Source organism: Mus musculus, chromosome 5 (assembly GCF_000001635.26).
Source record: "Mus musculus strain C57BL/6J chromosome 5, GRCm38.p6 C57BL/6J".
Classification (NCBI taxonomy): domain Eukaryota; kingdom Metazoa; phylum Chordata; class Mammalia; order Rodentia; family Muridae; genus Mus; species Mus musculus.
Window position 1 is genome coordinate 125,815,037 of NC_000071.6, and position 23,471 is coordinate 125,838,507.

Here is a 23,471-nt window from a genome sequence, read left to right on the forward strand (position 1 = left end):
AATGGCTTTCAAAAGTTCTTATGTGAGGTACTTGGGCTAAGGAGCTGGCTTAGCCAGTGAAGTAGTTGCCATGCAACTATGAGGGTCCAAGTTCCATCCCTAGAACCCACATTTTAAAAAAAAGTCAGACATGGTGGCCTGGAATCCTGGTAACGGGGAGGTGGACAGAGGATCCAAGGTGTGGCAGCCAGACTGGTGTGTTTAGGGTGTGAGACTTTGTTGCAAGAAAACCAAACAAGGCCGAGAGGAGCTGTCTTAGTTTCTTCTCTTTGCTCTGGTGAAATACGGTGTGAAACTAACTCAGGGAGGAAAGGGTTGACTTCAGCTTGCGTGTTTTGATCACTGTCCGTCATGGAGGGAAGTCAAGGCAGGAACTCAAGGCAGGGACACAAAGGCAGCAACAGAAGCAGAGGACATGGAGGGGTGCTGCTTACTGGCTTGCTCCTCATTGCTTGCTCACCCTGCTTTCTTATAGAACCCAGGACCACCCACCCAGAGGTGACACCATCTATATCGGGCTGGGCCCTCCACACACCAATCATTATTCTAAAAGATGCCCCACAGATTTGTCCACAGGCTAATGCAATGGAGGCAAATCCTCAATTGAGGTCCCCTGTAGTAAAAATATTTTAATGAATCCCAGGGTGGGGTTACTACTCACCTTCATGGTTTATGCTCCCAAATGAGAGATACACTCAGCCTCTATATTTAAATTTGCTTTAAGCAGCACAATAGCTGGGTAACTGCCTAACCTCCACACTGTTAGAATTCACCTCCCATCCATAACTCCAAGTTACTACTTACTAATTTCTTCGTTCCATCTTGGCTGCTCTTGACCCAGTGGAGCAGCCCTCTGGGACACGTTCTCTTGGCCCCTTAACATGGTGGCTCTGCCCTCCTGCACGTTATTTTCCTTTCATGGTGGCCTCCATCTCCTCTCCTCCACACTCTTCTAAAGCATGGCAGATCTCCTCTGTCCTGCTTCCTCGAGGTCCCAAGCCTGGGAACCCTAAATCCCATCTCCGTCTCTGTCTCCGACTCTGTCTGTCTGTCTGTCTCTGTCTTTATCTCTGTCTGTCTCTCTCTCCTTCCCAACTATTGGCTGCCAGCATCTTTATTTATCAATTAGAGTTAACTGGGAGCAGGTCCCCAGAATGTAGGTGCAGACTCTCTCACTGATCTGGGGAACCCCATCAGCATTAGAGTACAAGCAGCCACAGTTCCCTCTTCCCAGATGTATCAACTGAAGCCAGCTAAGCCAGTGACTGAGGAAGCCAGCTAAGGTTGATCTCTGACTTCCCATGTATCTGCAACAGCACACATCTGTATTCATTTATTTAATTCCAGAGCAGGATGTTGCTCTCTGAGGCAGGGAGAGTGGAACTCCGGACAAGTAGGGTAAAAAGAAGCAGGTATTTGCAGTCACCTCAGAGAGCTCCCTTCTTTCCTCTCAGAACAAAGGAGACTACAGCCCAGCATGTCCTCTGCCTGACTCTGAAGGACTTCTCAAGAGCAAACTCCAAAACTGCTGTGTTTCCCCCAAGTCTTTGTTCCACAATGCGGCAATGAGCGTTAAGCTGAAAAAAAAAAATGGGTGTAAAAGTACCGAGAACGATTAAAGCCATCTTGTTTAATGAGAGACACCTGTTTATTCCTGTTCGGCAAAATGTGGGCTCATCCAACAGATAGGATTTTTTTTTATTGTTATTAAACAAATTAGAAATACAGTAGAAAGGAAGTAAATGAGAGAAGAGCTGGTTGCTGGTCTTCTCGGGGAATGAAAGAATCAGGCAAACTTTAATTCTGGGAAAGCTCATCTTTGGCGACACGAGCTGTGTGTTACTTCATGGTTTCTCGTGAACTCATTGGAACTTTGGTTTTGCACATATGAACTCAGGCACCCAGGCTGCCCTTCATCCCCCTGACAGATATACTTTCAGCATCCCCTTGGGTGCTAAGCACAGGCCAGTGATGGTGTCCCACATGGTCCTCGCTTTGGTGAGCCTGTGAGAGAGAACAGGGCCAGGGGTCAGCTACTAATGTAGACTCTTTTACACAAGTGACAGCTTTGTAATGCTTTATTTATTAGGAAATGGTCTATCTATCTATTTATTTTACTTATTTGTGTGTGTGTGCGTGCGCACACACGCGTGCCTTTGCACATGTGTGAAGGTCAGACAACAGGTTTTGGAAATTGGTTAACTCCTCCCACAATATGGGAACTGAAATGTCTCAGGTCCTCAGGCCTGGCAGCAAGGGCCTTGACTTGCTGGGCATCTTACCAGCCTACAGCAAGACACTGACCAAAACAGGTAATGGGCCACTTTGAATGAATTTTTTAAAATCTCTTTTATTATTGTTTGAGAATTTTTTATATATGCGTGTAATGCATATTTGTTCAAATCCAGCCCCTCATTCCCTCCCCTCCATCTCCCTTTTTGCAAAGTCTGTGTTTGAGGAAATGTCTAAAGAAGTGTGGATTTGGAAGCCCCGAGTCCTGTCTGAGCTGCTCACACCAGCCCTTAACAAAAAGCTTCCAGGGAGACCTGGTGATTAGCGGGATCATTAGCCACTTAGTGATGGGAAACGTCCCATTATTTCCATTTTAGATGTCTAACTAAGCCCAAATGGGATGCAGATTCTTATCGTTTCAGAAAAGCCTTCAGTCCCTTTGACACTTGTCTCCAGCCCAGTGCTAAACCTAGAGGGCTGTTATGTTTGGTGAGGATCATTCCCAGGGTGCCCTGGAGTTTCTGTATTTGTTCGAGGACTCTGGACGCTGGTGTGACTCAGACAGTGTCTGGCTCCTGGCTTCTCTAGATTGCAGTGAGAGAACTGTAGTCTTTCTGCAGACTTGTTTGACAGTGGCAGTGGTGCTATTGGCGTTCCCATTAGTGACTAACTGCTACGCTCGACTCATTACCCCCTCACTAGAGTCTGCCTCCAAGGTTTGCCCTTCCAACTCTCTTTATCTTTAGTCTAGGGAGGGGGCATGGAACAAATCTTCGTGGGAAGGATACTGTGCTCCTGAGTTGAGGGAGAGTGTGAGCTTGGGACAACTGCAGAGCTGGCTGTCTCACGTTTGATGTCTGGATTTGCCTTCTCTGAGATTTTGTGCCCACTGCCCTGACTTCCTTTCTTTCCTCTCCCTTCCTGCCCTCCATTTCCCCCCACTTTTTTTCCATGATGAAGATCATTGCTTCCTAATATCTTATTATTAAATATAGCAGAGGCAAAGACATATGTAAATACTTGGAACCTTGTGGTCACATGGCTTCACACAGGAGACAAAGATACTCAAAATTCCAGGTCAGTCCCGTTTCCCTCTGGTATCTTCCTTTGTGTGTGTGTGTTTGTGTGTGTGTGTGTGTGTAGTTTGAATGTGAAATTCCCCTTAGAGGCTGTAATCACAAAAGCACAGCTCCCACCCTGAAGGAGTAGGGATAATTTATTCTGGTGCCTTGTAGAGTGATCATGGTCCAGGAACACAGATTTAGGTCACCCCCATATTCCATGTTCCAATGTGGAGGCAGTTTCATGAAGTTTCAGAGTTTTCCAAAACAAAGAAAGTCATAAATCAAGGTAAATGCAGAATATGTTGGTGGGTATGCAAGTGAGGCAATTACAGCAAGAAGAGTTGGGGATCTTTTCTATGGGGGCAAGATGCTGTCTGATGACATTCTTAGCTTTTGGGTTGGTGGTAGCTAAGGGTATGCTAAGTTAATAGATTCCAAAAAGTGTTTTTTTTTTAATTAAATCTATGACATAGGATGTTAGTTCTGACAAAGAGGAAGGCAAAGAATTCTGGGGGCTAAAATTAGCTTGATATCAGGTAATTAGCCTCTGGATCGGCAACATTCCAACCTCTCCTCAACAACTGCAGCTCTAACTAGCCAATCAGCTTTCACAGACAGCTTCTTCCTAGAGATTCTTCTTTAAGAGGCACATATGTTTAAACAGTCGGACGTTGGTTGCTGCACCATTTTGCGAAAGGATTGTGGGACATTCTGGACATGGGAACTAGCTGACAGACATGGAGCCACAGAGCCAGACTGTGAGGTTCCCAGCCTGCCCCTGACTCCAGGTTGCTCTCTGTCTCCTGGGAGCTCGGTGTACAGCGGTTGTTTTCCCTGTATTTCTTAAACTGTAAGTCGTCATCAACCTCTCTTTCCTCAGGTTGCTTCTGTCAGGTTTTTTTTTTTTTTGTTTTTGTTTTTGTTTTTTTTTATGCCAGTGAGGGCATTGGTTAGCGCAATTAATAGCAGTTCAACTAACTAGAAGCACTCTTGAGAGCCGACAATACTGTTCTGGCTTGGTGTTGGATGAAGAGTTGGTTAAGACCCTGTTGTCTTTTTTCAGAATGATGACATCTTACAACCAGGTGTCTGTGTGTGCCATTGATAGGAAGCAGGGTCTTAGCCATTGTAACTGAGTGAAGCTGAGCCCATTATGACTGGAGTTGGCTTCTTCTCCATTGCTGTTCACTACTGAGCCCATGTGAAGAACGGGAAGCAGGGAAGGCCACGCTGTGATAACAGAGGCAGGGGTGGGGGATGTGTCCACAGGCCAAAGGATGGTGGCAACCTGCAGAAACAAGGGGGAGGGGCAGGGAGCTCGAGCTTAGGTTTTAGACACTCACCTTTTAGAACGCTGAGAGGATGGGCATCTGTTGTGATACCCTCATGTATGGGCATGTGTTGTAGCCACTTTCGGGTGCTCATACTGGATCCGTTAGTGTTCTCAACTTGGCCAAAGTCCGGGGTGGGGGGCGGGCAGTGGGTGAAGTGACCACAGAGAAGGGGAGATGCCTGCCCTGAGATGACCCATGTAGATCCTGTAGTAGCTTTCAGCTCTCTGGGTTTAGTGGCTGTATTTCCCAGGGCCCATTTGTAGTCAAGACCCCATCCTTATACAGGTGTTAGTCTTGGTATGATGAGCAGCCAACTCTCATGGGATGTCTGCTGCTGGAGCCGCTGCTGCAGCATCTCCTGGGACAGTGGCACTGGCTGTATGTTGAGGGAAATATTTAAAAAAATGAACCCCTCAACTCTCAGTGGGGCCAGGCCACGCTCCCATCCTCCTTCGGCCACTAACAACTCTCTAGAGCTATTCCCCCACGCCAGGTGATCTCACTTGCTCGGTCTCTCGGCCTGCCAACTCACTAGCCCTGCAAGGCTTCATGGCTCCCACCAGGCCATCTCTCAGACAGACCCCTGAGTTCCTCTTGCTTTCACACAATGACTCACACACCCTTGGTTAGCCATCTCAACACCGAATTACCCTGTAAAATCAAGACTCTTAATGCTTAGTTAGCCAATCAGATTTATGTATCAATAATAACACAATTTACAAGATGCCAATTCAATAATTTCAGAGCCAAATGACAACGATAAAGCTTTAACCCAATTATTCTAACCCTTTGATAACACCACATTGGCCTCCATTCTGGTTTTCTCTCTCCTCTTGAGATCTCTCTCTCTCTCTCTCTCCTCCTTGCTCCGCCTCCCTTCTCCTGTCCCATCACAAGCCTCCCACGGCCCTAATGTGATTGGACAGGGAAAATCCTGCAAGAGCTATATGTGACAAAAGGTAAATCTACCAAAACCCAGGACGTCTCAGCGTGGGTCTCCTTCTTCCTCTTCTGTCTGAGAATTCACTGTGGGTCTTTGTGTGCGGAGCTCTGACTACTGTTCTCTGCTGGGCAGCCTGAGGCTCGGAGTTGAGCCCAGCCCTCTCCATACTCCCTCGTGTATCAGGATTCATTACTCAGTTTTGTTTGTTCATCTCAGTTTTAGGTAGCATCACACCGGACCCCCTTTGCTTGTGGTTTGCGATTTTGAGCAGATGCTAAAGTAACCTCTGGAAAGGGGTGGATCTGGGAGATGTAGTTTCTTCTGTTCAAATCACAACGTTCTAAGCTGACCGCGAGGCTGCCCTGCTCTTCAGTGCAAGCTTAGCCTTCCTCCTCTCTGGGTTTCTTACATCTCCTTCTTCCGGGAAGAGGAGAGTTGGGCAGAGATCCTGACTGTTTGACACTGTACACCTTAGGTCTTAGGGTGTGCTGCTGGAGAAACAATGGGCATTCTTCATAGCCCCCCCTCTTAGCACAGAGGTCTTGGGAGACTTGTGGCATCCAAAGTACAGCACTCAGCAAGAACAGGTTTTGCTGCTGGCTTTAGTTTCATTGACTGAATGAATGTTGTTCCGGGACCTCTGAACATTTATTTATTCATGGGTTGTGTTGGGAGTCCATCAGAATTGAAGCATTCCCTGCTGGAGGGAAGAAGGAAGCTCAGAAGATCCAGGAAGTATAAGAAACTGACAAGGATTAGGATTCTCAGGTTATAACTCTCAGGTCCTGTTCCAAAGAGCTACAAGCAGAGAACAATTGCCCTGGTGGGCTGGGGGCAGACATGATGAAGGAGTCTTGGGTGGAGCTGTCTGCAAGTTGGGCTGAAAGCTACATGGATGCAGCTGTTTTCAGTGTCACCCATGCTGGGGTGGGCTTTCCACTCATATGCTTGTGAACAGCCATGATAAACTAGACTTGGCTGGAATTGTTGGTAGTTGGTGGTATATCTGAGGTGAATGCACACTGTTCAGGTCTACCCGGGATAGGTCATGTAACATAAACTGCTAGATATTTATGTAGGTTAAAAAGTAACAGAAGTCACCATATGGTAACATAACCAGAACTAGGTAACTACTGAAAGAAGAGATGCTGCCTCCCAAGCTAACAGAGCAAAGCTGATGCTGGCTGTTGGATTAAATGTTCTAGAGGACACTGGGAGGAAGGATGCTCCTTATCCTTGCCCCTCATCCCTGCCCTGTGCTGGTCTGTATACCACCAGGTGGGAAGCCATCCTACAATCCACGTCTACACTGGTTCACTGGCCAGATCCAATACTCCAGGGACCCACACCATTGTAATGACCTCACTGGCTCCAGGGAGAACACAGTGAGTACTGATGTTGCTTAAGTTAAAAGAAAAATGTCACTCGTGTGGGGAGAGGACCTTTTCACTCTCTGGGAGCCTTGAGCTGAGAGCTCGGGCCTCCTGGGACCCACAGTTCCTACTTCAGCGCTCAGCAAAGCTAGGGTCAAATGCACTCATTGGTCACAGCTGCTTTTCTTGCTAACTAACGTGATGTTCTTTTATTTTCTGCCACAACAAAATTAACACTTAATTACAGTGGCACAGTTTTTATCTTATGATATGCAGTTCTGACCCATGAAGGCACAAGGAAAACATAAAACATCTGTTTCCAACTCTGCTGGAATAAGATGCTTGTTTCCTATGGGGAAGTTATGAGTTCCCTTGTAACACAGGCTATGTTCTGAAAGGGAAGGGGCACTTCCAGTTTGTTCTGTAGTAGATTCATTCAAATACAATACAATACTATCTATCTATCTATCTATCTATCTATCTATCTATCTATCTATCACTTACCTATCTATCTAAGATCTATCATCTATTTATTTAAGGTATGTGAGTGGGTATATATACATACATACATACATACATACATACATACATATATATATATATACACATATATATGCATATGCATATATATGTGTGTATATGTCTGCACATACAGGTAGAGGCAGAGAAAACCTCAGGTCTAATCCTCAGGCATGGTCTGTGTTTTTGAGACAGGGTCTCTCTTGGCCTGGAGCTTAACAATTAGGCCAGCTCGGGTGATCAGCAAATCCTGAGGATCCTGTCGTTGTTTCCCCAGCTGGTATTAGAAGCTTACACCACTCACGTTTTGATGTGGGTCTGGTAATCAAACCCAGGTCTTCATGCTGATGAGGTGTTCTGGTTAGTTTTGATTGACAACTTGACCTAACTTAGAGTCACCTGGGAAGAGGGAAACTCAACTGAAGAACTGCCTCCATCAGATTGTCGCTTGGCCTAGTCTGTGAGACTGTCTTGATTGACGATTGGTGAAGGTGGGTCCAGCCCTCTGTGGGTGTCATCATTCCTAGGCCAGTGGGTCTGGGTTTTATGAAAAAGCTAACTAAGCATGGGCTATTGAAAGGCCGTGAGCAGAATTCCTTTGTGATTCTCTCCTTGAGTTCCCATCTGACTGACCTCAAAAGCTGGACTGTGACTCGGGAGTATAAGCCAAAAAAATGTTTTTCCTTTACAAGTTAAGTTGTTTTTGTCTAGTGTGGTTTTTTTTTTTTTTAAATTCACTTTTTCATATCATTAGCTTTTATTACTTTTTTCTTTTTTATTATTTTCTTTATTTACATTTCAAATGTTATCCCCTTTCCTAGTTTCCCCTCCGAAAATCCCCTATCCACTCCCCCCTCCCCCTTGTCCCCAACCCACCTACTCCCATTCCTGGTCCTGGCATTCCCCTATACTGGGGCATAGAGCCTTCACAGGACCAAGGACCTCTCCTCCCATTGATGACTGACTAGGCCATCCTCTGCTACAAATATAGCTAGAGCCACAAGTTGCATCATATGTTTTCTTTGATTTGTGGTATAGTTCCAAGGAGCTCTGAGGGTACTGGTTAGTTCATATTGATGTTCCTTCTATGCGGCTTCAGTCCCCTTCAGTTCCCTGGGTATTTTTCTGGCTCCTTCATTGGGGACCTTGTGCTCTGTCCAATGGATGACTGTGAGCATCCACTTCTGTATTTGCCAGGCACTGGCAGAGCCTCACAAGAGAGAGGTATATCAGGGTCCTGTCAGCAAAATCTTGCTGGCATCTGCCTAGTGTCTGGGTTTGGTGGTTGTTAATGGGGTGGATTCCCAAGTGGGGCAGTCTCTGGATGGTCATTCCTTCAGGCTCTGATCCAAACTTTGTCTCTGTAACTCCATCTATGGGTATTTTGTTCCCCATTCTAAGAAGGAACAAAGTATCCACACTTTGGTCTTCCTTCTTCTTGAGTTTCATGTGTTTTTGCAAATTGTATCTTGGGTATTCTAAATTTCTGGGCTAATATCCACTTATCAGTGAGTGCATATCATGTGTGTTCTTTTGTGATTGGGTTATGTCTAGAGTGTTTCTAATCACAGCAACAGAGAGGCAAACTAATATGTGTGGCAGATATTTTACTGACCTAGATACCTGCTTATTTTCAATCATGTGTTTTCAAAGAAAAGCTTTAGGGATGGGCACCAAATGGCTGACTCTTTCTAGGGTGAATACAGAAACCAGATGCCACAAAGGTAGCAATATATATATTGTGCATGTATGTATGTATGTATATATGTGTGTGTGTGTGTATGCAAACATACCACATGTGTGTAACTAAGTACACTCATTATAAATATGTGTATTCATAAAATTATCAGTGTGTTTCATGTGTGTATGTTTATGTGTGTGCATGCATGTGTGCACAAGTTTTCTTGGTGTACAGGTGCATATGCATGTGAATATGTGTCATACATGTGTGTATGCATGTAAATGCATGTGTGTGTGTGTTTTGAGGCTTAGTCTTGTCCTCCACACCATGCCTGGCCTGCCTCTTGTGTCACTATAGATGGAGCTGGGTGTCTTCTCCTTCCAGTTGGAAATGATAGACAGAAAGTGACTATGATCACAGATTAGAGACCCCAGCAGAGTTCATATGCACATGGTGGGAGTGGCTGTCGACTCAGCTAGAAGTAGGTACTCTGTTCCTGAACTCTTGCCTATGAACCAGAGAAGCACACCTTGCCTCTCTTCTCTCCGGCTCTGGTTTCCATGAATTCTCCTCATGCTGCTCCTCAGAGACCCTGGGAGAATCCTCCCTGCCTGTTGTCACAAGAGACTCTGCTCCTGGAGAGGCCCAAGTGGGCACAGTGGGTGTCTACTGGTTCTGAAATCCAGGTTAACTCCAGCACTCCTGCTGCTCATGGAAGAGAGCCGTGCTGTCAGTTGTGGGGGCATAATTGATCGCTCCCACCTGCCTTGTAAAGCTAGGGTCATTATCTTTCTGGTCCAGGCTTCAGATAATGGCCATACAACGAATTTTGCTACTGCCTTGCCCTGGGAGAGAAAAAAAATTTTTTTTAGTAGATATTATTAAAAGGCTTTTAATCCATGAACACATAACCAGCTGAAATGGGCTGAAAGTGCCATTGTGACTGAAGAGAGGATGTGTGAGGCATCTTTATCTAATAACCACCATTTGCCATAATAAAGATTTCAAATCAAAGCCGATGAGTCAAGCTCTTTTCTTTAAATCTGTTTCTGCCAATAGCTCTATACACCCGTAACCCATTTTACTGCTGTCCCCTCTACTGAGAGCAGAGGCAAAGGCTTTCCATTCCCTCCAGTGTCCCAACAGACTCAGCATTGATTTCTTCCAAATCTCTGTGCAAGGGCACTTTTAAACCTAAACCCGCAGGAGCGATCTGGGGGTGTGAGGCAGGGTTGAATGTCCCCATTTGTGTGTTCAGCCTGCGCTCAGTTTTCACATCACATTCTCTTATCTGCTTGCTCGCCCACCCCAAATCATTTCGGACAATGTTGTACCTGGTTTCTTTTGTGTGGGAAGGGCCGTCTTTCTCGGGCTTCACAGAAAGGGTCTCGCCCAACAGTTCTCTGAAATAATTGACAGAGTGAGCACATCGTTCCGTGACCAGGGGTCTTCAGAGCTAACTGGCACCATAGAGGAGATATTGGTGAGATTCATTAATTCATAAAGCAGTCTCGGGACTAATAGTATATGAAAATAAGAGAAAGAAACCCAGCTTAAATAATAGCATGTGCGCATGCGCTCGCGCACACTCTCAGGAGTTCACACTTTGCATACAGGTGCCATCTTCTTCCACTTTCTGACAGTGCTCACGGCTGGCTGAACTTACTGTGGTACAGACTGCCACCTATTTGATTATTAAACACTGCCCTTGCCTCTTGGACATCCAGCTCAGTGATACCGGCTGGCATCCGTGGACCGAGCAACCGATGGGATGGTCTGTGTATGTGGCTAGGTTACTGGCAGCTTCCTCTCCAGCCCTCATGTCCTTCCCCCGCCCCCCCGCCCCCCCCCCCCCCCCATCTCTTGGCTAGCTCTTTGGGTTCTTAGGATCAAAGTCGGGTAGAGCTATGAGGAAGGGGAAACCTGGGCCCAGCAGACAATGTGGAGCCAGGCTAAGAAGGTAATTGCAGCTGGAGAGGAGATCTGGCCCTGGGTTGGCAGTTTATAGATTTCAAAAGCTCTTGGCTTAGCCATTTCTTTACTTTCTCTTCAGAGACAGCTCTTCTTGGAGAAGCAATCCTCTCTCCACCCCACCTGCTGGGAAGGAGGTTTCTTTATTGAATTTCTACATTTCATTTTTTTTCATTTTTAATTAGATATTTTCTTCATTTACATTTCAAATGCTATCCTGAAAATCCCCTATACCCTCCCCCTGCCCTGCTCCCCAACCCACCCATTCCCACTTCCTGGCCCTGGCATTCCCCTGTACAGGGGCATATGATCTTTGCAAGGGCCTCTCCTCCCAATGATGGCTGACTAGGCAATCTTCTGCTACATATGCAGCTAGAGACACAAGCTCTGGGGGTACTGGTTAGTTCATAATGTTGTTGCACCTGCAGGGTTGCCGACCCCTTCAGCTCCTTGGGTACTTTCTCTAGCTCCTTTATTGGGGACCCTGTGTTCCATCCAATAGATGACTATGAGCACCCACTTCTGTATTTGCCAGGCACTGGCACAACATCACAAGAGACAGCTATATCAGGGTCCTGTCAGCAAAATCTTGCTGGCATATGCAATAGTGTCTGGGTTTGGTGGTTGTTTATGGGATGGATCCCTGGGTGGGGCAGTCTCTGGATGGTCCTTTCTTCCATCTCAGCTCCAAACTTTGTCTCTGTAACTCCCTCCATGGGTATTTTGTTCCCCATTCTAAGGAGGAACGAAGTATCCACACTTTGGGCTTCCTTCTTCTTGAGTGTCATCTGTTTTGCAAATTATATCTTGGGTATTCTAAGTTTCTGGGCTAATATCCACTATCATGTGAGTTCTTTTGTGATTTGGGTCACCTCACTCAGGATGATAATGTACGCATGTGTGTACCCACACTTGTGCACACGTTTGTGGAGGCTGAAGGACTGGTGTCATTCTCAGGAATGCCATCCACATAATTTGAAACAAGGTCTCCCACTGGCTTGAGGCTCACCAGTTAGGCTGGATAGGCTGGCCCTCAAGCCCCAGGATCCACCTGTCTTGGCATACCAGCACTGGATTAATAATATACAGCGCACACACACGCTAACCTGCCATCTCCTTCAAAGCAAACACTGTCATGCTCACTGACTACAAAGTTAAATCAAATGTGGTATTTTTGTGGCTTCCATAGGGTTGCCTCCTCCTCTTTCTTCTCCTTCTCTTTCTTCTCCTTCTTTCCCTTTTTCTCCTTGTCATTTAAGATTTATTTATATTATTTTATGTGTCGGGGTGTTTTACTTGCATGCATGTATATGTACCATGTGTATGCCTGGAGCTCAGGGAAGCCAGCCCGAGGGTCTTGAATCCCCTGGAACTGGAGTTAGATGTTTGTGAGCCACTGTGTGGGAGCAGGGAATTGAACCTGAGTCCTCTGCAAGAGCAGCAAGTTTTTTAAGCTGCCAAGCCATCTCTCCAGCCCCCAGTAGGGTCTGATTCTCAATGGTAGAGTGATTGTGACTAATTCTGATCTGCTAAGGGGTAGATGCCAGGGTGATCATGAGAACAGCTGAATTAGAAAGGAAGGGTAGAGTAGAAAGCTCATTAACTTTTCGTACATCCTACAAGGAAAGGGCACCTAGGTTTACAGTTACAGGAGAAATAGAGATGGCCTCATGCATACATAAATCACCTATTAGAATAAATGTTGACTGGATTGTCCTCTTATCGATGTAACAACACTAAATAAAGTAAATTGCTCATGAAGAAGAAAAAAATGTCTCCCCCCTTTAACAAGAAAGGACTTAAATATGCAAATGTTTTGACAATTAAAAGGTAGGTAATGAAACTAACTTGATGCCTATTTTGACTGAAGGTTGACAAGGCTTCTTGCAAGCATTTGGGTTGGTGCCTGCAGTTGATATTTGGTTCTGTTACCTCTTCCCTTGGTTTGTCTGGTAGGTCTCCCTGCTGGAGTGCCAACAGTCTTATAGATATCAGAGTGGTTAAGATTGGATAACAGGAACTTTCAAATTCATTAATGACTAGAAGTCAGAGAAGGGTGAAGGCAGCCATTATTCTTTTAATGAGGTCTGGAATTTTCCTCGAGTTCTTTTACAGTAAGATACTGAGTTTTGTGTAAAAGGCTCAATGCCCCTTTGTGGGCATCATTGTACCCCTTTTTATCAGTTAAAAAAAACCCCACCACATGAGCAGCAGACACTCTCCCAATCTTAAAGTCTACCAGATATTGCCAGTACACGTCAGGGGTTTTCTTCTTATACAGCTTTCTTATACAGCTCAGAACCCACCTGCCCAGGGAATGGTACTGCCCACAGTGGGCTTGGCCCTCCTAAGTCAGTTAACAATCAAGGCAGTTCCTCATAGACATGTCCACAGACCAACTAACCTCAGTGCAGAGCAGCTGAGGCAGGGGCATTACTAAGGTACTTGGGTTCCTTTTATCTTATGGTTCTGTCCTTTCTTCTTGACTTAGAACCTTCTGTTTGGTTACTAGGTGGGGGAAGGGAGCGCACCGAGGAAATGTGCTACAGAGTCCAGCTTTTCCTCTGCCTTCTGGGCCTCTTGTTGACCCCATGGGAAGTATTAAGTTCCTCCTTTCTTTCTGTTCCCACTCCTAAACTTTATAATCCCCTGGGTCGTTAGCACATTTCTTGTACATGGAATAAGGACAGAAGTGACTGTGTCATCTCCCAGGTAATGCTGACTGTTCAGATTCCTTCTCTTGAGCCTGCCCAGGTCACTGTGGCTTACAAGGATGGATGAACCAGAAGCTGCAAGCTCAGGCTCCTGTGAATCTGTGAGAACATCGTTCCTCCATGCTGCCTCATGGAGTCTGTTCTAGTTTCCTTTCTGTAGCTGTGATAAAATTTTCAGATGGAAAGTAGTGTATGGGAGAAAAAATGTTTTGTTTGATTTCAACTTTCAGATCACTGAGGGAAACCAGAGCAGGAACTCAAGCAAGGTCTTGAAACTGACACCATCGAGGGACTCTGCTTGTTGGCTTGAACCAGCTCTCCTAGATTTCTTATACAGCCCAGAACCACCTGCCCAGGGAATGGTGCTGCCCACAGTGGGCTTGGCCCTCCTAAGTCAGGGAACAACTGAAGCAATTCCTCCTAGGCACGTCTACAGACCAATGCAATAAGACACGTGCTGAGTTTCTCTCTCTCTTTTTCTGTCTTTTCTCTCTCTTCAGGTGATGCTAAGCTGATCAAAGGTTATAGTTAATGCCAACCACAGCATGCATCTTTCCTTTTTGATTCTGTAGACTCATAAACAGTGAGATTTGCCCCACAGTGAATCATACCCACGTCTCACCGGGAACTGATTTAGATGAAATTTTTTGATGCAGGAGTGAGTCAGCACTCTGAAGTATTTGGCTATGGAAATGACAAGCGTTTTGGATGCCAGAGGGTAGAATTGGATTGAGTTGTATTCTCTTAAAAAAGATACACTGACATCTGTTATATAAATGGCATGGTGGGTTCCATGGAAAGGAAGAGAAGGCAAACTACTCTTTAGAAAGAACTTTATTAGGAAAGTCAGCACCACAGACAGCTGTTACAGCCATGATCAGGCCCTGAAGCAGTAGAGAAAACCTCTGGCCCTGGTGAAGAACATCCTTAGGAGAGATGGCTGTCAAAGAGAGCTGTTTAGTCCTCACTCCTTTGGCTAGAGTGTCTCAGCACAGGCAGCAACAGCATTTTGTTCTGGGAAAAGCTAAGTCTAACAGATTCCCTGAAGTGGCCCTACTGGATCTTACATCCTCTGGAAGATTAGTCTTGCGGCTAAGGCTGTGGCTGGTCCTAGTTGTTGGACTCTTGCTTCCTTTTGGGGAACAGAGTCTATTGAGTGAGTCTGGACACATAGAATCTAATCCCACATCAATTGTTTTAGAAGTGGTTTTTCTCATGTATCGCTTTAGAACAGGCCTGTTTATCAAGGACCACTGGTCCGTGTAATTCATCAGCTAAGGAAAATGCTCAAATGGTTTTCTTTCAGACTAGCAGGATTTTAAAAGGTGGTTATTTAATTATAGACTACTCGTGAGAGGGACAGATAAGCCTAATAGACCATTTTATTTAGTGGAGAATGACACCTGAAGCACAGGAATTGTGTGTGTGTGTGTGTGTGTGTGTGTGTGTGTATGTGTGTGTGTGTATGTGTGTGTATGTGCGTGTGTGTGTATGTGTGTGTATGTGTGTGTGCGTGCGCACGCACATGCATTAACACCATCAATTTCTCCCCATCTACCGTTTAGGTTTGCTGCTAATTTAAAACTTCTAATATGATTTCCCACTCTTTCCCCCATCCTTGCCTCCCTCTCTTTTCACCCTTTCTCCATCCCTCCAGGGAGGGACACCAGCTTTCAGTTTACAGTGTAGGAAAAGCCCAGGACTTGAAGATGCAGCTAGTCTCCTCTGTACCTCAGAGGCTGCAATCAGAACATGTCCACCACTGAAAAAGTTCTCCTGATAAAAGAACCACTCTATTCTGGGTGTAAACACAGAGGCAGGTGGGGCTGGAGCTGCTTCTGTGAGAGGATATACCATCCGACAGTGAGACACAAGTAGCAGAAGACGGGGCATGAAGGTTTTAATAAACCATATCCTGCCGGAGGCTGGGAAGACGGCTCAATGGTGTTCAAATCCTCTCTGTACCTTTGTAAAAAGCCAGGCATGGCTATTCAAGTCTGCAACATTGTAGGGTGGAGACGGGTAAATTGCCAAGAGCATACTGGCCAGTCAGACTAGTCAAAATGGTGGGTTGTGGTTCACTGAGAGACAGTGATGAGGAAGAGACTGGACATTCTACTCGTCTCTGCACATATGCATACATGTGTGCCCTCACACTTGGGAACAGACACTCCACTCACACGCACACATGAATCCCCCAACCACACCCCCGTGAAACCTTGAGTTCAGCAGATCTATGACCTATGTGACTCCAAGTATGAAACATGAAGGTTTATATTCTCATTGTCTCGTAAACCCTGTTTTCTGTCAGTTTACAAACTGGAGAAGGTAAACCGATGATTTTCCAGACTCAGGATGGGGTGTCACGACTTTTGGTCTTTCTGGAATAGCATCCATCTCTCAGCAGAGGGACTTTCCAACTTACCCCTCAGGACGATAAGGATCCATTTGAGGGTTTTAACTGGGTGACTGGCATGCTTAGTTTTCTATTTGAGAAATAGACTGGCCAGAATGTACAACATCGTTCAGTTACAAAATGAACACACACCAGAGCCCGGGAACAGTGAGCTGACAGTGATTGTCACTGGGGTTTTGTGTATGTGGAATATGTCAAGGGAGTGGATCTCAGAGAAACAGAGACACAGGGAGACCGAATGAGGTGATAGATGGGCTTGATCTTAGAAATGTCTGTCCAATGTATAATTTGATCAGAACACTACACCTCATACCTCAAATGTATACAGCTTCCATTTGTCAAGCACACTTGATACATCTCAAAAGACAAGGTGACAGAGAGTTGCGACAGAAAGTTCTGGAAGGGGCTAGAGAGAAAGCCTAGCAGGTAAGCACTTGCTACCCCCCCCCAAAACTTACATAAACGCCACGTGGATGTGGAGAGTATCCTGTAATTCCACCCCAGAAGGCAGAGGCAGGATGCCCAGAGCAAGATGTCTAGAAAAACGACCCATACCAAGGAGCTTTGCCTGTGAGACATCCTGCCTCAGTGAACAAGATAGACAAGACATTAGGGACATTTCCTGAATCCACTTTGGGCTTCCACATGTGTGTGCATGCACATGTAGAGGAAAAACACACACACACACACACTGAAAAGAAGGAAGTTCTGGAAGAGGTAAGCCCAGACAGGATGGCTGCTAAAATCAGAAATAACAAACTGTGTTGGAGCTCACTATAGAGGAAGAGGGGGACCAGAGGGAGAGTTAGGAGTGTGTTTGTCTGTTCATACCAAAGCATGAAGAGACATAAAACCAATGCCACCTGCTCCAGGATCTCGAAGCCACAGCTGTAGCCGAGGTACTGTTGGTAATTGATGGTCGCTCTGTGTGTGTGTGTGTGTGTGTGTGTGTGTGTGTGTGTGTGTAGTCACTTTTTGGGGTCAATGTGACCACAAGCTCATGCTCATCAGTTTGTGATTCCTCCGAAAGCACTCTGGGGCCCATCTTAAGTCATCATAGCTCTCAGTGCCTAAGGCTAACTGACTCCCAGAAACCAGTTCAGTAGAGCTGACTAACATCTCCTTACATCACAAGGACATTTTCTACTGTAGATATAATAAACACATATATTTTAGAATATACAGAAACTTGAAAAATGGAAATGGAAAAAAATACCTCTACCGACTTTGAATTAAAAAACACATTTATTTTAGAATTCTCTAGGATAGTTGCAATTTCCCGCATACCCTACACATGATTTCCATATATTAGCATCTTACATAATCGTATGAAAATAATTAGGAGAAATTAACCTTTGTAAAAAAAAAATCCGTTTTTCCTTCCCTGTTCCTGCTCCCTGAATGACGACTCTGAGACTATTTATTAACAAATGCCTAGGCCACAAGCTTTGGCTCCTTCCTGGACTAACTTATTTAACCCATTCAAACTATTCTAAGTCTTCTACATGGTTAGATACCTCTCTTTCATCCTCTTCCTTAGCATCTTCCTCAACATCTCCCTTAGCATCTGCCCCAGCATCTTTCCCTGAATCTCCTTTTATTCTCTTACTGCCAGTGTCTCACCTCCTATTTTTTGCCTCAGCTCATTGGTCATAGACTTTATTTTATTGACAGGTGATGCTTATAAGAGATTCTCTCTACAGACCTTGGGGCACTATTATCAACTAAATGACTCATTTAAAATTTTTATTTTTGCTTATGGGTCTTTTTGTGTCTGCCACATGGCTGTAGTACCTGCAAAGGCCAGAAGAAGTCAGATCTCCCAGAGTCAGAGTCAGTTGTGAGAGTGCAAAGGGTTCTGAACAGCTGAGCCATCTCTCCAGCCCCTAAATGAAACAATTTTGTCACAGCAAGGAGAAAAATGGATGCTGTCACTATTAAACTCTTTCACACTGTAGATTCCAGCCCACACTGTATTTAGTAGTCAAGAGTCCTGTAATATATTAAAGTTTTCTTACTCCCACTTTGGAAGTACCTACCCCTGGGTTTTCCCTAGTCTGTGAAGGTTGTGAAGGCATGAGTGGCCAATTTTCCAGGCTCTTTGCTAATGGTACACCTGTTTTGGTGTACTGAGCTTCCATACCGTATCCTGCATGTCCTCGATTTCTGACGGCCCTCTTACTCTTGTGGATTCATGGCTTTGAACACTGATTTACACTTTTTTCTGGTGCAGCCATAGGGAGGTTTGGCACTAACTGATTTTGTTCAGTCTGTGCTATTTAACAGATAAAGATCCACTGAATTTTAAAATATTCATTTGAATAATTTAATTTTATATAGATAGTATTATGATCTGGTATGGAATTCAAATGTTTTGACACCAATTAATTGAATTTAGGATGTTATGTAACCTTTTAAAACCATTCTCTGGTTTTAAAATTTGGTGTGTGTGTGTGTGTGTGTGTGTGTGTGTGTGTGTGTGTGTGTGACTCATAGTGGCTAGGATATCATCAAGAAAATATGCACAGAGAAATCCCAGAATAGACAGGGGGCGACTCAGAGAGTCCCACCCAAAACTGAGGAGCTATTGGCAATTGATGGTTGCAGGGGAGAGGGCCAGTTTTCTTCATGGATTTGGCTTCTGACAGGCTGCCCATGTTCCAGTGGATGTTTGTCCCTACCCCCACACATGTAGTCAGCACTAAATGGACTCAGTGGTTTTTATAAAAACGTACATGGAATTAAGGGGGGAAAGTGGAAAAGGGGAGGAATTCAAGGGGGAGAGGATGGGGATGGATTTGCTCAAACACATTATGTGTATGTACGAAGTTCTTGAGCAAAAAATTTAAAACAAAGTAAGTAAATAAATAGATAAGTGTGTGTGCATGTGCACATGTGATAGGAGTGTGTGTGTATGTGTGTGTGTGTGTGTGTGTGTGTGTGTGTATGTGTGTGTGTATACATGTGTGCAGGTATGTAGCACCTGTGACTAGAGGAAGGCAGTCATGCAGTATCATCCTCTATGTCTCTCTGCCATTTTCCTTTGATGCAGTGTGGTGATTTGAATATCCTTGGCCCATGGGAAGTGGCACTATTAGGAGGCGTGGCCTTGTTAGAGGAAGTGTGTCATTGTGTAGGTGGGCTTTGAGGGCTCCTAGTGCTCAAACTCTGCCCAGTGAGGAAGAGAGATGCTCTTCCTAGCTGCATGTGGCTACAAGTCTCCTCCTGGTTGCCTTCAGATTAAGATATAGAATACTTAGTTCCTTCTCCAGCACCATGTTTACCTGGATGCTGCCATGCTTCCCACCATGATAATAACGGGCTGAACCCCTGAAACTGTAAGACAACCTCAATTAAACGTTTTCTTTAAAAGAGTTGCCTTGGTCATGGTGTCTCTTCACATCAATGAAACCCTATCTAAGACAGGCAGTGTCTTAGCTTGGCTTTTAATGCTTACAAGACGATTACAGTCGACATGCAAGCACAAATTAGAGATGATGAACTCATCTTGATTTCATGCTGTTTTGGTATATTTGAATGAAAGCTGGGGATTGGGAGAATTAGAGAGAGATGGGACGGAGAAAGTGAGGATGCAAAGGCCTATCAGGCTCCTGCCACTTGCTTTTGCATTCAACATTTCAGATCTAAAAACAGCCACCACCACCACCACCACCATCCAACAACAGGGCACCCATACAACGGACTCACGGAGAAGACACCAAGGGGCATTACATACTTGTAACTCACTTTCCCGCTAAAGCCTGGTGTATTGAGCCGATGGATTTTGTTGTCAAACCCTGATGATGAATCCCTAGATTGGAGCCCCTAACACCGTGATGAATGACACTGTGGTCGATAGGATAGGCATTTTTTTTTTCCTTGTAAAATCAACCCAGTAGGGAAATTACAAGGACAGCTCACATATATAAATAAAAGAATCTTTCACGCTGGCAGTTGGAATTGTTACTATATATCCCAGTTCTTTGCATTTTATCTCCATTAGTGTGTTGTTTTCAGCCCTCACTTGCTACATAGAAAACTGTGCATTTTCTACACTATCGTTTGGGGTGCACTTTGCAAGCTAAAAACTAAATCAATCCATTTCAAAGGAGTTCTCTCTGTCCTTTTTACAGAATTGAAATTAAACTATTTTCAAAAAGTATTTTGCACTTTCCTGGCTCAGTGTCATTAAGGTTTGAGTGTGAAATTTCCCCACAGGCTCAGTTGTCTCAAACTGGTGGAACTGTCTAGGAAGGTTGTGGAACCTTTGGGACTGTGCCCTAGCAGAAGTAGGTCATTGGGGCAGGAAGGAGGGAGCTGGTTGGTTCTGACCTAACTCTTGGCGGTTTAATCCACCCAAACGTGAGAAGGCCCCATGCAGGCTCTCAATGCCACAGATCAACACGCTGATGCCTGCCATGCTGTTCCTGTCATGACAGTCTGTCCTTGGTGAGTGTGTGCCCTAAACCTCTCTTCTTGTACATTGATTGTGTCAGGAGTTGACACCACCTTGACATAAAAATAAGTATTGAAAGTGTACATCTGTGTGTGTGTGTGTGTGTGTGTGTGTGTGTGTGAGAGAGAGAGAGAGAGAGAGAGAGACAGAGAGAGAGAGACTTAAAGGACTAAAAAATACTCCTAATTCAAAAATAAAGGTAAGACACTTGTCAACAGGACAGTAGCGAGTTAAGGGTGGGATGACCCTGGAGCCTCCAGAAGGCAGGAACCAGAGATGGTGGCTTTACCATGAAGGGTGTCTACTATCTGTCAACACCTTCATGACTAGGATTGGTGAGCTGCAGACTAGCCATGTGGGTGTTTGGCTGAGAAGTGCACTTTTTATAGAAACTGGAGTGTGCTCCCTTGGCTGCATTTGTTCCCTCTACTTTTATGATTTTTAGGAGAGTAAGAAATGCTTCACAAAGTTCAGTGGTATTATGCAAACTTCAGTCATGGGTCACTTTCTGTGCTGTAATTGTCTACCAGGTTTGGCTCCAAAAATTCTCCAATAGCCTTTAAAGGGTTTCTGTTTAACTCATTCTAGGCTGAACTATTTTTCTTTCCCATAAAGGTTCCATGAGATAGATACAGGTTTGTTCCTAGAGATAAGCCAGTGCCTTCAGCTTCTGGATGGGGTCCTCTGCTGAGGTTTGTCAGCAGAGCTTCAACCTCCTCCCAGCAGATATCTGTGCCTGGAAATGTATCCTTTAGGTCTACTACTCCCGTGTGCGTGTGTGTGTGTGTGTGTGTGTGTGTATGTGTTGTATCACATAGATGGCTGTCAATTTTGCCTACATTTATTTTTTACTGTGTGTATGGGTTTTTTTTTTCTTCCCGATTTAAAATTGTTCTCACATTTCATAAGAGTTTCAGCACAATCTTCATTTTTAGAGAGAGGATCTTCCAAATGCATCTTCCTCTGGTCTCAAGAGATGGAAATGCCCCATAGTTTCATGGACTGAGCTTAGGATCAGTGTGCCTACCAGAGGAGCCTCTGTGTTCTTTGAGCCCTGCCTTTGGAGGTTAAGTATGTGTTGTTTGTACTGTTTGCTCTAGCATAGAGCTTCTTTTTAGATTGTTTTCCCTGCCTCACTAGACGCCATGCATTGTAAAGTCCTTCCACAAGGAAACCGCTGGCCACATTGAACGGGGGAGAAGGGAGATTCACAGTAAAATATAAATGAAGAAAGCAGAGGTGACAGCCATGTGTGTGATACCCCCACTGCTAAGGGGGAGTGGAAACACGCAGACGGTTGCAGAACTTGCAAAATTTGGTTGGAGCTCATTCCTCCACAATGCTCACATAATTTAGCACTAAATTTTCAGATCTTTTAATGGCTATCTTTCTGTAAATTCTTCTTAATTAAGCTGTGTGAGCATGTGTATTTCTCTCTCTGTGTGTATCTCTGTCTGCATCTCTGTTTTTGTGTGTCTCTGTGTGTATGTTTCAGTGCATGTCTCTTTGTATGTGTATGTCTCTGTCTGTCTCTGTTTCTCTATTTCTCCCTCCTCCTCCTCCTCCTCCTCCTCCTCCTCCTCCTCCTCCTCCTCCTCCTCCTCCTCCTCCTCCTCCCCCCTTTCTCCCTCCCACCCCCCCCAGATGTTCAGAGACTGTCCTCAGGGACTACTGGTCATTGGTGATTTTGCCGTGACAAACTCTGAAAATAAGGATGGTCTCCTGAGGCATTCCCTGTTGCTGGCCTTTTCCATTTAGTCTTTTGAATTCTTCTTCCTCTGTTTTTACAGATTCCCTCTAGTTCGTTTTACCCCATTCCACTTCCATGCCTTGCTGTCTTATGGTGGGAGCCTCCGGAGTTTCAAACTCACGTCCTGTGTGGTGTTTTGCCTGAGAAACCACATAATCTGGAGACTTGTGTTAAATTCGGTCGTTGGACACTTAAAGTTACTACTAGTTATTAAATAGAAATTGTGTTTAAATTTAAAAATCATCTCATTTGTGTTGGTATTCTCCCACGTGCTCACCTGATACTTGTAGGTAGTGCTTCCCGGTTGACCATGGCACCACTCACTTCCGATCTCACACAGACCCTGACAAGGACTACTTCTGGTGCTGTGTGATTTCTTTTTTTTTCTCTTCCAATCAAGGTGAGGACTTGAGCCACTTCCGGTGTCACGTTGTTGGGCTCACAGCGCTTACATGATCTAGTTCCGGTTTTTCACAGGCTTCCAGCGTCTACGTTGAGCCCTTGACATGGGACATCCGCAGCGTGGCCAGAGTTCCATTGGGCTGAGCAGAGGGATCCCTAGTTTTCATTGTTTTCTCTGCCCAATGTACATGAGATTAAATTTTCAGACCCCATAGTGGCTTCTATGAACTCTGTGTTATTATGTTTTCAAATCCTCTTAGTTCTTGGCTGAGTCGCTGACAGCTGCCTCGCTCTGTAACCTAGCTGCCGTTGTTCTATTACAGCGATTTGATCGATATTTTCAGCTCTCCTAATTCCTTTTTCTGAGAAACTCAGCTTCCTTCTGTGGGTGTGGTCTCAGAAGTTGTTGGAGGTTACCTCCTAGGAGGTCTCAGACCCTTCCCTGGAGGTTCTGGGTCCCTGCAGACAAGGAACTAAGGCTTTTGCAGCAACTCCTTGGTGGCTTTTTCTTGCCTTTTGAAAAATCCGAGGACCATTCTTTCCACTGGCAGCTATTCACACACATTAAAATCTCTCTAGGATGAGAGGTCCAGCTTGCATTTTAATCCTGACATCA

General features: G+C 45.0%; 1 long non-coding RNA gene across 1 annotated transcript; it reads right to left on the reverse strand.

The window, feature by feature from the left end:
- Positions 1-1,740: 1,740 nt before the first annotated feature.
- Positions 1,741-22,869, reverse strand: Gm40327. Its single transcript, XR_868522.2, has 3 exons — positions 22,731-22,869; positions 18,042-18,133; positions 1,741-2,004 (listed from the first exon to the last, which is right to left on the reverse strand). It is a non-coding gene; the product is annotated as a predicted gene, 40327 (long non-coding RNA).
- Between the last annotated feature and the right edge of the window lie 602 nt (positions 22,870-23,471).